Genomic DNA, 16,056 nt, shown 5'->3' on the forward strand with positions numbered 1-16,056 from the left:
GATGTGCTCCTCGTAAAATATCCATATACTTCCTTGACCAACAGCACGGACATAATCAGGATAGTCTCAGAAAAACTACTCGGCATGGCAGACGCCATCCGGGCTCCCAAGACTAGGGAATCAAAGGCTCCTTCTAGTACCAACTCTCTGACTCTTTTTCAACTACTGGAGGATAGGATTCTGTTCTTACGGGGAAAAGTTGATGAGGTAAACATGGATTATAGTTTTCACTCCGTTCACTCTCGGGTAAAGAGGGGGTTGCTCAACATCGTGGGGTCCGCCTCAAAGTTCCTTTTCGGTACGGCTACCGACGAGGACGTTCGCGATTTGCGGGACCACTACGCTCATGTACTTTCCTTTGCTGCTAGAAATCGCAGGGTGATCAACGCCAATTGTAGAAAACTTGCGCAATTGCATACTAACATTGACGAACTGCTAGAGCAGACAAATAAGATGGTAGAGGTTATCAACATAGTTGTCAAACAGATCGACCAGGTGAATCAGTTTCTCCTCCTAGATCAGGCCTTGCATGTATTGGAAAACGTCATTAGCTCCGTCGCAACGGCTAATCAGCAGGTTATTAGCAACATGGTTGATGCAGCGCACGGTAGAGTCACACCTGCCTTGTTCCCTCTACACGATTTGAGAACGACTGTCCAGATCGGGTATCAAAATTATAGCCTGACGCCTTTATTCACCCCGGACATGAGTCAATATTTTTACCCCTTGATTGAGTCCAGCCTCACCCCTGATGCCATAATCATTCATGTTCCCTTTCAGACGGCGGACGTGTTTGAGGCACACGAAATTGTCCCGTTCCTTTTTCGGCAAAGGACAGTGTGTTGGCCCTGGGCGTCCCCGTCTCTTGTTCTAATCGCGAAGGATTTCGCTCTGTATTCAACAGGTAGCTACTCACTCTTGCAGTATTGCAAGGAGACGGTCTTCGGGCGATTCTATTGCTCTGCGTCTCTCTTTGCCTTCCTTCCAGTTCGGGGAGGGGTTTGCGAGATCGCCCTCACCCGCGTGAACGGGTCTGACGCTCTTTCCCTGTGCCCTTACAAGCAGCTAACACCAACGCCTGTTTTCCATAAGAACTTTCAGGGTCTGCATTATTTTTATTTCCCTCAGTCATTCTATGTATCGGTCATCTGCCCGGAGGGTACCACTTATCAACGGGTTACTGGTCACTATGCCATAGCGGAAGCATGCTATATCCGCTCCACTAACATAACAACGTACCCGTCCCGGATTCGTCTGGTTTTCACGGCCAATATTTCCCATCGAGTGTTTCCTCTACGGTCTCTCGATGACATTCATTTCTCCAGCATCTCGTATGTGACTAATTCCCTTGATTCATTGTCTTTCGCGAACAAAACAGAGTTTGCGGAAACCCTGGAGGAAACGCTGCCTGATTATTTGCATCTCCCCTACCTGTACCCTGGATTTTTTGTACCAATGTTTCTGATGTTCGTCAGTCTCGTCGTCATGTGCTACCTTATTAGGAGAAACTCTGTCCTGCACGATTATTTGGTTGTGCAGACACGGCGACTGGATGCAGGGAGGCCACTGGCAAGGTAGTTTTCCTTTTCTCAGACAAGTCAGGGGACAGAAACCTGGCTGCTCCTATACTTAACATTGTACTGTGTTTCAATACTGTATTTTTTTTTTAGGAGCTAGATCAACGTTTCATTGTCTGTAACTATGCCAGTTGATAGTTTCTTCTACATGTGTCCTTATATTTATCTTTTAAGAGGTTTCTTATATTTCATGTCACACACGTTGTGGTTTCCCTCTCCCTATTTATATTATAATTCCACATCTGTTCTTACATAGCCAGTGTTTTAATATAATTGTATCATAGGCAGTCTGCTTGACAAACTCCCACTATGTATGTTCATGGTACCTAGACTGCTATTTCGATTTTTATATATCGCGAGGTCGCGATCACTGGTAGGTGGCCGAGCAGTGTTATAGTAGGATATCAATGTATTATTATTATTTAATATCACCACGAATTAGGCATACAATTGTCAATGGAAAAACCCCACGACAGATAGATCACGCCACCTTATAGGAATGTCGTCCGTCAGTGTTTACCGTCTCAGTTTTGTATACTTCGCACTCCGATGGTGCGCGGAGGTCACCTTGACATACGTGACCAATTGTAACAATTATTTTCCAACCTGTAACTCGTCACTCCTTCCGACTGACACACAACGACAGTCGCTCTCGCTCCGTCGCTTCTTGTACATAAAGGCTACGAATATAATTCGCCTTAAGGAAGCTGAAGTCTTAATCAACACCCTTTAAACGCCCCCCGACAAGCCCGTTACACTACTTTTTTTCCGCCTCTCAGAAAAAAACGTTGTCTCCCTACTGCGAATGCGTGGCCCGGTGTTGTATGAAAAACTTCGGGGTATGAAATATCTTCGGTGATGAGATTTCATACTTAGATCATGAAAATTAAAACACTAGGTTATTTTTTTATGCTACTCAAAAATCAATATATCATTGAGAAAAATCATTTAACTTTGCCCCAAAAATGATTATTCACTGCCTCAAATTTGATATTCCATATTCGTTTGTGACCATGCCATGATACTGAAGGCACCTGGTGTTGTGTTATTTGGTGTCTCATAGTCAAGAGCTGGCGATTTTGTTTACAAACACTGGTCTCTCGTGACCTGCGCATGCTCAGACCAGTAAGCGTAGCCCTGTACAGTCTCACAATGCTTTTTTAACACATTAAGAGTTGCTGGAAAGCTGAATCAAACATACAGTACCACCATCCTCGCTGTTTCTAGAACGACGTACACTCTGTACATATAAATACAACTCGTACAGAGTGTCGTTCTAGAAACAGCGAGGATGGTGGTATTGTTACTATATGTCTGATTCAGCCTTCCAGCAACTCTTAATTACGGTTTAAAATCTTTATGAGACTGTACAGGTCTACGCTTGCTGGTCTGAGCATGCACCGTTCACGAGAGACCAGAGTTTGTAAACAATTTTTGACGGTGGGGACGCCAAATAACACAACACCGGTTCAGGCATTTCTAGTACTACCGTCCATATGTACGTGTCAACGTGTGGTTTTAAGGTTTTGTAAGTTTCCTAAAATACAGATAATGAAAATTTGAATTCATCAATGTTGTTCTATCTGAAATATCAATATAGTATCGTTTTCGCCTATCGGACTTATCGCTAGCTAGTATCGGAATTGTGGATTTATATCGGGTATCGGTTATCGGTTATCGCTTATATTTGTGTCTCTTGTTAACGAATATCGGTTATCGCCGTTAAGGTTTTTCATTATCAGTTATCGGTTATCGGGAATAAGGTTTTCTGTTATCGTGCCCAGCTATGTTAATGGCCAATCCCTACTCGCAAACTTTGATGAAATAAAAATGTTAATGAGTGACAGAAATACAGACATTCTTTGCGTCAGCGAAACATGGCTCTCCCCTTACATTCCCGACACATACATCAACATTCCCAATTATAAAGTGTTCAGGTGCGACGGCGGCCGAGGTGCAGGTGTCTGTCTCTATGTTAGTGATACCCTTGCTTCTGAAATAATAGACACTAAAATAACTAAACAAACAGGGACTGAAGACATATGGGTCCGAGTGCAGTGCAGGAAATTACCATCTGTCATAGTAGGATGTATTTACAGGCACCCAAAGGCTCTCGCTAATTCATATGATCATATAACTGAAACTATACGATCTATTATGCTTCATAAAAAAACATTCTTAATAATAGGCTATCTAAATGACGACCTTCTCTCGCCTACCAGCAAACTCTCAGGCTTATTAAAGAATAATAAACTAACACAACTAATAAGCAAACCCACACGACTAACCCCCACCACTGCTACACTACTGGATGTAATAATAACCAATAACTCTGACCTCATATTACACAGTGACGTAATCCCTAACCCTATCGCTGATCACGAGCTTATCACAGCCACAGTCAATATGAAAAAGCCAAAACGAATACCAGTTATAAAAACATTCAGAGACTTAAAGTTATATGATAATGATAAATTCTGCGAAAGCCTGCTAAACAGCGTCACCGAACTGAATCAAATATTAAACACGGATAATGTTAATGACCAAGTGAGCATACTAACTTCAGTGTTCACCAGATGCTTAGACAACCTTGCTCCAATGGTAACACGTGAAATAAAACGACCCCCTGCTCCCTGGATCAGCAATGAAATTAATGAATGTATAAATCTCAGAAATACAACACAACGTAACCTCATAAACAACAGAAAAGATAAAATACTACAAGATAGGTACAGATACCTGAAGAAACGCGTAAAAACCCTAATTAATATATCCAAAAATAATTACTATCAGTCCCAACTCAAAGATTGCAAAGGTAATACGTCTGCCACTTGGAAAGTTGTAAAATAATTAGTTCCCAATAAAAAGAACAGCTCAAACAATCAAATACCTGGCAGCTCAGAAACTTTGTGTGAAGATTTTAATACTTTTTTTGCTAACGTGGGAAAAAACACATACGAAAAGACACAATCTACGCTATTAAACATACAAAACAGTCCCCCAGTGGAAAATGCCATACACGACAGACACCTCGCAGACCACACACACGAAGAAAACGGCACACTCTTTCGCCCCACACCCACAGACACTGACACACTCATCTTAACGATAAAGAGCTTGCACGAAACAAAATCATTTGGATCCGATGGTATTCCTCTTCGTTTCCTTAAGGACTCTCTCTTCATTACCGCTTATTACTTGACTCAAATAATAAACACTTCTATTGTTACCGGCATCTTTCCTACACAGTGGAAAAACGCTGTAGTTACCCCCCTCTATAAAGCTGGCGACGTGAGTAATGCCGGTAATTATCGCCCAATATCCCTATTACCTATCTTCTCTAAAGTTATAGAAAAAATAGTTGCAAACCAATTAACTAAATACCTTGAAAATAACAAACACTTGTCCGACACTCAGCATGACTTTCGCCCCCACCTCTCAACCAGCACTGCACTCACGGCCGTCACCGATAAACTATACTACAATATGGACACCAAACAATTATCGTTGCTTACACTTTGTGACCTATCAAAAGCATTTGATAGCGTTAGCCATAAGATTCTCCTCCACAAACTCTCAAATGTTAAAGTAGACACATTTTGGTTCCAAGACTACTTATCGAACAGAACACAGACAGTACGCCTACAAAACCATTTCTCCACAAAGGCAAACCTACAATATGGCGTTCCACAAGGCTCCATTTTAGGGCTTATATTATTTACACTCTATGTAAACGACATGCATGAAAACTTCGACGACTGCACACTGATACAATATGCAGACGACACACAATTTCTCCATAGTGGGCCACTAAAGGATATAAATCTACTAGTGAAAAAAGTTGAAACCACCCTAAGCAAAGCCATGGTGTACTTTAATAAAAATGGTCTAATGTTAAACACCCAGAAAACCCAATGTATATTTATAGGAAGCAGACAACTAATATCAAGAATACCTGATAACACAACCATTCTCTTCCATGATAGTAAGATCGAACCCTCAAACAATGTAAAGAATTTAGGATTGTATATAGACCAATATTTAGTGTTTGATCACCATATAACCGAAATCAGTAAGAAAATCCTAGGAACACTTATGTATGCAAATAGAATAAAACAATGTTTTGATAAACCCACAAGGCAGCTTATGGCAGTCACTAGTATTAAGTATACAAAACTATTGTAATACTATATGGGGGACAACTAACAATACGCTGCTAACTAAAGTACAGAAACTACAGAACTTCGCTGCCAAAATCGTAGAAGGGAAGGCCCAGAAATATGATCATGTAACTCCGATAATTAAGGAACTCAATTGGCTCAATGTTTCACAACAAATAACTTTTGACACAGCAGTGAATATATATAAACATCTACACGGTCAATACCCTGAATATCTAATGCCTCTCCCCTCTGTAAACAGCATCACCAACAGCACAACACGCCAGCAGGGTAATCTGTATGTACCAAGAACACACACAGACACAGGAGCCAGACAACTTTCTCTACACGGGCCTAAACTTTGGAACTCCCTGCCAGCACATATAAGCACTGCCCACACCTTGCATAAATTCAAATATATTCTGAAAGAGTTCTTACTTAATCGAAACTGAAACAACTGATGAATAACTAATTATCTCATTGCAATAACCTATGTACTTTTTATGTATTTGGATGTAAGAATAACCACTTCTGGTGGAAATAAACTTATTATTATTATTATTATTATTATTATTATTATTATTATTATTATTATTATTATTATTATTATTATTATTATTATTATTATTATTATTATTATTATCTCTCTCTCTCTCTCTCTCTCTCTCTCTCTCTCTCTCTCTCTCTCTCTCTCTCTCTCTCTCTCTCTCTCTCTCTCTCTCTCTCTCTCTCTCTCTCTCTCTCTCTCTCTCTCTCTCTCTCTCTCTCTCTCTCTCTCTCTCTCTCTCTCTCTCTCTCTCTCTCTCTCTCTCTCTCTCTCTCTCTCTCTCTCTCTCTCTCTCTCTCTCTCTCTCTCTCTCTCTCTCTCTCTCTCTCTCTCTCACTCTCTCTCTCTCTCTCTCTCTCTCTCTCTCTCTCTCTCTCTCTCTCTCTCTCTCTCTCTCTCTCTCTCTCTCTCTCTCTCTCTCTCTCTCTCTCTCTCTCTCTCTCTCTCTCTCTCTCGCTCCTGCTCCTGCTTCCGTGACCTCGCTCGCTTGCGATTCCACCTCGTGTGCCGTACTGCACTGTACTTTAGATCTTGCTGTGCTGTGTGCCGTGTGCTATTTCGCGTTGTGCTGCGTACTGCTTATTGTCAACCGAGTTTGCTTCCTGCAGAGGTGTGCTGTTTGCTGTGCGACCACGTGCTTCGCTGGACAGGATTAAGTGTTGCCCTTATTTTTACTACCTCTCTCTGCCTGTATCTACCCTCTCGCCAAAGCGCCCTGTAAAACATATATACACATATACACAAAACACAGTGTTACACTATTTCCGCCAAATTCATTATATATTCCAGATTCCACTCCTACGCCACTCCCTACACAGGTGTGGAGAGTGGCCTGACCTAACTCGACCCGAGTATTCCCCCGAGACACACTAATCCTCTTAATTTCTTCCTCACCTGCGTGTCTCTCCCTCTCGTCCCTCGCGTTTCGCTCCTCCTTCTCTTCTCTCGCCCCCCCCCCTCTCTCGCCTCCCCTCTCCATTGCCCCCCCCCCCCTCTCTCTCTCTCTCTCTCTCTCTCTCTCTCTCTCTCTCTCTCTCTCTCTCTCTCTCTCTCTCTCTCTCTCTCTCTCTCTCTCTCTCTCTCTCTCTCTCTCTCTCTCTCTCTCTCTCTCTCTCTCTCTCTCTCTCTCTCTCTCTCTCTCTCTCTCTCTCTCTCTCTCTCTCTCTCTCTCTCTCTCTCTCTCTCTCTCTCTCTCTCTCTCTCTCTCTCTCTCTCTCTCTCTCTCTCTCTCTCTCTCTCCTCTCTCTCTCTCTCTCTCCTCCTCTCTCTCCCATCTCTCTCTCTCCTTCCCATCTCTCTCTCTCTCTCTCTCTCTCTCTCTCTCTCTCTTATTCTCGCTTATTCACGCGCGAGTCCCTCTGCCCTACGAAAAAGAAAAAGAAAAGCAAACAAATAGATAAACACTACTCACTTGCTCTCTCCTCCTAACCAAGATGGCGCTAAAGAAATGCTCGACTTGCACTGGAAACTTCTCTGGCCATTTCTTCACAGGACGATCGACCGTCTGCAAGATCTGCCTGTTGACACAGTAGATGGAAACGAGACTCCTTCAACAGGACGAAAGGCTGACGGCTGGCGAGAAGATCACCAAACTAACAAGTACTGTTGAAACCTTGCAGGAGTTTATCCAGGCCAACATCGTCGCCCCTGCTGCAAGTGACGCCTCATCACCCTCCGCACCTGCACTCGATGCCCAACCACCTTCCGAAGAAGACACGTCACAGGGGACCGGTAGAGCTGACGCTGAATGCTTCACCCCCGTGAGAGGAGGAGCCAGACCCGCCCCTAGAGCCATTTATCCTACTCATTGCTACAACAGATTTGCCATACTGGAGGAGGAGGACGAGGAACAGAGCACCTTCTTGGTCGGGGACTCTATGATTCGCCATCAGGTGGTCGAATTCTGTGGCAGAGTCCCCCATCGTAGGCTTAACTACTGTTATCCTGGAGCTGGTGTTGACGACATCACAGCTGCCCTGGACGAGGTATCCGCTGAGGCCTCTAATGACTCACTCTTTGTTCTCCACACAGGTACAAACGACGTCACCACGACCCGGTCTGAGGAGCTGCTGGACAAGTACCGTAGGCTCATCCAGCAGTATAAGTCTAAATCCCCAAATATTTTGATTTCAGGAATTCTACCACGGACGTGGGATGAGGGAGACTTCTACAGTAAGGCCTTCAGCCTCAACAACCGCCTACAGACTCTCTGCGGAGAGCTTGACGTCGAGTTCTTTAACGCCTGGAACCATTTCTACGGCCAGAGTAAACTTTTCCAAAGGGACGGCATACACTTGTCCCCCATCGGGGCAGCCAGATTCGGAAGGTTCCTCAATGACGCCGTACGTAACGCCCGAACAACAAAAAACGACTTTCAGCCACGTCCTTCCATTCCGCCCGTGTAAATAGACACCATACACCGCAACAAACTCATAACATTGAACCCTTCAGTACCACCACCTCTATTACCAAGCCTCAAGATAACCTAAGAGTCCTTAGTTTCAATGCGCGTAGCCGAAGAAACAAGTTTGATGAACTGCGATGTCTTGCTCTGACAGAAAACTTTGACGTAATTGCTATAACCGAAACATTTATCGACACCACAAATATTGATTTAGGTTCCGAATACAACATAGATGGCTACAGACTCTTCAACAAGGATCGTGTAAACCGTAGAGGTGGTGGTATCGCCCTTTTTGTCAAAAGCTATTTGCAACCCACTGACGAAACACCAAGAAACAGTAACGTTGAACGTTTGTGCGTGCGTAAACACTGCAAAAGTCAATTTAAATATATCTGTCACTTACAGGCCTCCGGGGCAATCACTCGATGCCGATCTTGAAATGTACAGCGTCTTAAGGCAGTCACTTAATAACAGCGACTCACTGATATTAGGAGACTTTAACCTCCCCCATATCGACTGGGCGACACCGTCGGGTACAGAAGGTGAGTCCCATAGAATGATCGAATTTTTAGAGGAAAACTATCTAAGCCAAATGGTTTCTGAACCAACTCGACAAAATAACATACTTGACCTTGTTATAGCGACCCAAGATAACTTAGTCAGTAATGTCACGGTAGGAGAACACCTCGGTTCCTGCGATCTTAAACTAGTGCGCGTTGACATTAGAGCTCAAACATCGGTGACTGAAAATAAAGTAAAGGTGCCCAATTTCAAAAGAGCCAACTTCGTAAAAATCCGACGAAAACTAATAGATATGCAACTATCAGATGACGGCAATGTAGAGGACGCCTGGCTAAGCTTTAAAAATCACTTACTCACTCAGCGGGACACATTTGTCCCCTTGTGCGAGAAGCGAATTAACACTAATAAAAGCCCACCTTGGTTTAATATCGAAATTAAACACTCAGTCAAGGAGAGAAAATTGTTTTACAGGTTAAAGAAAGAACAAAGCACGCCCGAAAACATTAGACCCTACAATGATGCCAGGCGACGAGTAAACAGATTAGTGCGTCAGGCAAAGCGTAGATATGAAGAAAATATTGCAGCCAACTGTAAAAATAATCCGAAATCCTTCTTCAGTTACATAAACTACAGAAAGGCGATCAGAAGTGGAATTGGACCCTTAACAAACAGCGACGGTGCACTAGTGACTGACAGCCAACACGTTGCAAACCTATTAAACAATTACTTTTCCTCGGTGTTTAATACTAACAGTCCTCCCACCACTACCACCAACACCAGTACTAATGTAAATCCCGAGCATGCATTGCCTAACTTTGAAATAAAACCCGACGAAGTCCTTAAAGCCCTCAAATCACTTAAAACAAATAAAAGTCCTGGACCTGACAAAGTTTATCCAACTCTGCTGAAAGAAACAAAGAGCGAAATACTCTCCTCCCTCACAATTGTATTCAATATGTCCTTGCGACAAGGCATCGTCCCTTCAGATTGGAAAAAGGCTAACGTGACACCGATTTTTAAGAAAGGAGACAAAAAAATACCAGGTAATTACCGGCCCATTAGTCTAACTTCGGTTGTAGGTAAGCTACTTGAGGGCATAATTAGAGACAAAATTGTGAGTTACCTTGAAAGCCACTCATTAATTGGGGACTCACAACATGGCCTCCGAAACAAAAGATCCTGCCTATCAAACCTATTAACCTTTTATAACGACCTCTTCACTGTTTATGACGTAACCAAATTACTGGACGTAGTCTATCTTGATTTCCAGAAAGCGTTTGATAAAGTCCCGCATCATAAATTACTTTACAAATTAAAGCAAATAGGTATTGACGGTCAATTAAACCAATGGATCGCGAATTGGTTGAGCAACAGACAACAAAGAGTAGTGATTGACGGATTTAACTCAGAGTGGGCGCCGGTCACTAGTGGCGTCCCTCAGGGCTCGGTTCTTGGCCCAGTGCTCTTCATTATTTACATCAACGACGTGGATGTTGGACTCAATAATCGCATTAGTAAATTTTCAGACGACACAAAGATTGGTAACTCGGTTCTCACTGACGAAGACAGGCAAAGCCTCCAAGAGGATTTGCACACAATTTCAGCTTGGTCGGATAGATGGGAGATGCCCTTTATCGTAGACAAGTGCCAGGTCCTTCAAGTTGGAACGAGGAATAAGAAGCTCGATTACGAAATGCGCGGCGTTAAACTCAAAAGCGTTCAATGCGTCAAGGACTTGGGGGTCAAAATCGCGTCAAACCTCAAATTCACACAGCAATGCATCGATGCAGCAAATAAAGCGAACAGAATGTTGGGCTTCATTAAAAGAAACTTTTTATTCAAGAATAAAGATGTAATACTCCTGCTCTACAATAGTTTAGTCAGACCCCACTTAGAATATGCGGTACAGTTTTGGTCTCCCCACCATGCAAAGGATATTGCTAAATTAGGAGGTGTTCAGCGTCGGGCAACGAAAATGATCCCTTCCTTGCGCAACAAATCCTACGAAGAAAGGCTTTCTACCCTCAACATGTTCTCTCTTGAGAAACGTCGCCTCCGAGGAAAACTGATCGAATGTTTTAAAATACTTAATGGTTTCACGAATGTAGACAGATCAACATTGTTTATGATCGATGACACTTTGCGCACGAGGAACAATGGCGTAAAACTCAGATGTAAACAAGTAAACTCAGACTGCACCAAATTTTTCTTCACCAACGTTGTAGTGCGAGAATGAAATAAGCTCCCACCATCAGTGGTCCAGTGTAACACGATTGACTCCTTCAAAAATAAGCTCGACCGTCACTTCCTTCAACTTAATATCAACTAGAGTAGAAATGCAACGTTTTGGAGCCTTCTGATTAATGTAAAATCACTTAGGTTTAAGGACAGACCACCAAGTCTGGACCAAGGGGTCTGTGTGGTCTGATTTTCTATGTAATTCTATGTAATTCTCTCTCTCTCTCTCTCTCTCTCTCTCTCTCTCTCTCTCTCTCTCTCTCTCTCTCTCTCTCTCTCTCTCTCTCTCTCTCTCTCTCTCTCTCTCTCTCTCTCTCTCTCTCTCTCTCTCTCTCTCTCTCTCTCTCTCTCTCTCTCTCTCTCTCTCTCTCTCTCTCTCTCTCTCTCTCTCTCTCTCTCTATATATATATATATATATATATATATATATATATATATATATATATATATATATATATATATATATATATATATATATGTAAACGACCTTTGGCGCTATTTCTCGAACTGCCAAATAATCCAGTATGCTGACGACACCCAGTTTATCCACAGTGGTTACATAGATGATCTTAACAACATGATACGTAAAGGAGAAGAAACTGTTAAACTTGCAAAACAATACTTTAATAAGATTGGTCTACTGTTAAATGCACAAAAGACGCAGTGCATGTTCATTGGAACAAGGCGGCTCCTCTCACAGATTCCTCCCGACACTCACATGCAGGTGGACGGGAACGTTATCACTCCCAGCTCATCTCTTAAGAACCTGGGCGTTTACTTTGACAGCCACTTATTGTTTGATGCACATATCTCCGAGATGAGCAAAAAAGTATACGCAACAATTATGCACGTTAATAGAATAAGGGAACACTTTAATAAAACAACAAGAATTTCTGTCATTCAATCATTAGTCATGAGTATAATTAATTATGGGATCAGTATCTGGGGAGCTACTAATGCTTCTCAAATACATCGCGTGCAAAAACTACAAAATTTTGCAGCAAAGGTAGCACTTGGAGGAGCTCCCAGGAGTGAACAAGCTACTCCATTTATCAGAGAACTTGGCTGGCTCAAAATAAAACAGAAACATACTTTTGAAATCGGAGTAATTATCTACAAACTCATTAATAAAAAAGTTCCTAATTGCGCGTTCCCACTGCCAACAGCGGGCGAGAGGCACAACCACAATGTCAGCACGAGGCAATCTGAACAGCTCTAGATTACCATGTGCAGCACTAACTTGGGCACCAAGTCCCTCCAAGTTGCCGGACCCACACTATGGAACAGCTTTCTTAACAACGTGAAAAATACTTCCTGCCTTAACACTTTTAAAACACGTCTGAAGATACATCTTTTCAACAAACAATTTGAATTGTGAATATTACATGACATGTTCCACTGTTTTAGATCAATCGACTTTTTTACACTTTCACTCCGACTGCCCCACCATTTTATGTTATATTGTCTGACTACATCTTACTCATACTCTGATCATAACACTTTAAAATATACTTTAACCTTTTATGATGATAACGTTTTAGCTTTTTATGTTTAATACTTTTTATCTTATAACTCACGAATGTTGTTTAACTCAATTTTAATATAGGTGTTTTCTTTTGTGTATTAACTTCATATTAATGTTCTCGTAAGCGTAAGTCTCATGTAAAAGAATAACCATTGTAACAATTTTTTTTTTTTTTTTTTTTTACGTTGATTGCCTATTGCGCCGGTAGGCATCTTCCCGGTGGGGCCTGATGGTCGGCCCAAGGCTTCTTCCAGGTGGGGCCTGATGGTCGGCCCAGCCCGTTCTGGCGCAGGCGAGTGTTTATAGTGGCGCCATCTTGCATTGGCTCATGCTGCCCCCCGGAACTCGTTCTTGATTCGCTTGGACAGCTTCCTCTAGAGTCCGGGTTGATGGGTGGTCTTCAGGACAGCATGTGGGTAGTTTTAAGCCACTCGGCGGTGACTGAAAAATCCGAGTGGTAACGTGGGGATTCGAACCCGCGTCGTCCATCACGCGGTGAATGTGGGCCCAGTACGCTACCACCTACGCCACCGCCTACCCAGTGGAAATAAAGTTCTTCTTCTTATTATTATTCTCTCTCTCTCTCTCTCTCTCTCTCTCTCTCTCTCTCTCTCTCTCTCTCTCTCTCTCTCTCTCTCTCTCTCTCTCTCTCTCTCTCTCTCGAACAAACATACGACTAGAAACTCAACATTCACGGATTTATACCACCACCACCACCACCACCACCCACAACAACACCAACAACAATTATTCTAACACTCATCAACATAGGAAAGTGGGCTGCTTCAACTGTGGAGAGTTCAACCAAAGGCGATCCACTTGTAGGCTCGACCATAAACTAAAATGTGAAGTGTGTCATGTGCTTGGACATAAGGGTCAATTATGCAGCTACTACAGTGGATAGGAAAAAAGGCAACGAAGATTCAGCCGAAGTGTGTGCCTCGAAAAAGGATCATCTTACTATCGAACATGTAAACGCGCAATCCATGCAGTCCAATTTTGAAGAAATTAAGCTTCTTGTATCTGCCAGAAATATCGATATTTTGTGTGTGTCTGAGACATGGCTACTCACTGAAACTCCAAATGCATCTGTTACCATTCCCGGCTACAAAATATTTAGATGTGATCACGGACGTGGTGGTGGCGTGTGTATATTCGTGAGAAGCTTGTTGAAAACTAATGTTATTGACCTACCATTTCCGAAACAGCCAGGAGTTGAAGACGTATGGGTGAGTGTACAGTGCCATATGTTACCAGCTATCATCATTGGGTGTGTTTACAGACACCCTAAGGCTCCCGTTGTTTCGTTCGAGTATTTACAAGATTTAGGCAATTATGTTTGAGCAAGAAAGGTTTTTATGTTTTAGGTGATTTTAATGACGATTTACTTTGAAAAGGAAATAGACTGAGTGGTATCATTAGGAACAATAAGCTCTCACAATTGATTGACGAACCTACTCGAGTGACGCCCACATCTGCAAAACTGCTAGACTTGGTGGTTACTAATAACACGAGTCTTGTCCTTACTAAAAATGTCGTGCCTCAGGTTATTGCGGACCACGACGTAATCAGCATCAAAGTCAATATCAATAAACCGACGTGCAAACCTTTATCGAGAACTTTCCGTCACCTCGGGGGCTACAGCAAGGATATTTTATGTAATCTACTTATGTCGGAATCTCTTACTTTTAATAAAATAATGGAAACAGATGACGTGGATCTATAGACAAATATCTTTAATAATACTTTTATTCAATGTTTAGATAAATGTGCTCCAGTTGTTACCAAAGAAATAAGTAGACCTTTTGCTCCCTGGTTCAACGATGACTTGCGGCAGGCCATAAAGAAAAGGGATGATACTCGAAGCAAACTGAAGAGAGACAGGCATAACACTGACCTGCAGCACCAGTACACTGACGAGAAGAAAATTGTAAAGGATTGTCTTACTTCATCCAAAAAGGAATACTATAAGAACAAACTAAGTGACTGCAGGGGCGATTCCTCCGCCACCTGGAAAGTTATCAAGGAGATAGTTCCCAGTCATAGAAGTAGCTCAAAGACTTGCGAGTTTGAAACCCACGATAGTGTTATCGATAAAGTAGAAGAATTTAACATTTTTTTCGCAAACATAGGAAAGAACACTTATGACACAACACAACAGACTTTATCAAAGAACGACATACTTCCTATGGACCGAATGACTTCAGAATGTAACGAGACTGTTGCAAAATTCAGACCAAAACCAGTAGACACAAACACACTGATATTAATAATCAAAGGTCTGAAGGAAACGCGTGCTGTGGGTTCTGATGGCATATCGCTTCAGTTTATCAAGGATGTCCTATGCATTATTGCTTTCTATTTAACTTGTATTATCAATACTTCATTAGTTACCGGTGTATTCCCTCAAGCCTGGAAGCATGCACTTGTCATCCCTGTGTTCAAAACTGGCGATCCTAACAATGTCAATAATTACCGTCCCATTTCCCTTTCACCAATAATATCAAAGATTTTAGAGAAAATTGTATCAAACCATCTTTTATCTTTTTTAGAAACCAATAATTTCTTTCTAAATGCCAGCACGGATTCCGTCCTAATTTGTCGACCGAGTCTGCTCTCACGGTGGTAACTGACGCTATTTACAATAATAAGGACAGCAAGAAAATATCGCTCCTAACGTTATGCGATCTGTCTAAAGCTTTCGACAGTGTAAGCCACAATTTCCTCTTGAGCAAGTGTGCTAAGCTCAACATCGAACCTCAGTGGCTCGGCAGTTACCTTCATAACATAACTCAGTCTGTCAAACTCAAAACTGTAAGTTCTACGAAAATTCGTTAGTTATGGCGTCCCTCAAGGTTCCATTCTAGGACCAATTTAATTTAACTTATACGTCAATGAGATGGCTGACTATATAACAGAATGCACAATAGTCCAGTATGCCGATGACACGTAATTTCTACATTATGACATTATAGAAAATTTAAATACTATTATCAACGCAGCAGAAGCAACACTCGATAAAGCTAAAGAATATTTTCTCAGGAAAGGTCTGCTCGTCAATCCAAGTAAAACACAATGTATCT

The sequence above is a fragment of the Eriocheir sinensis genome, chromosome 20, assembly GCF_024679095.1.
Source record: "Eriocheir sinensis breed Jianghai 21 chromosome 20, ASM2467909v1, whole genome shotgun sequence".
NCBI lineage: Eukaryota > Metazoa > Arthropoda > Malacostraca > Decapoda > Varunidae > Eriocheir > Eriocheir sinensis.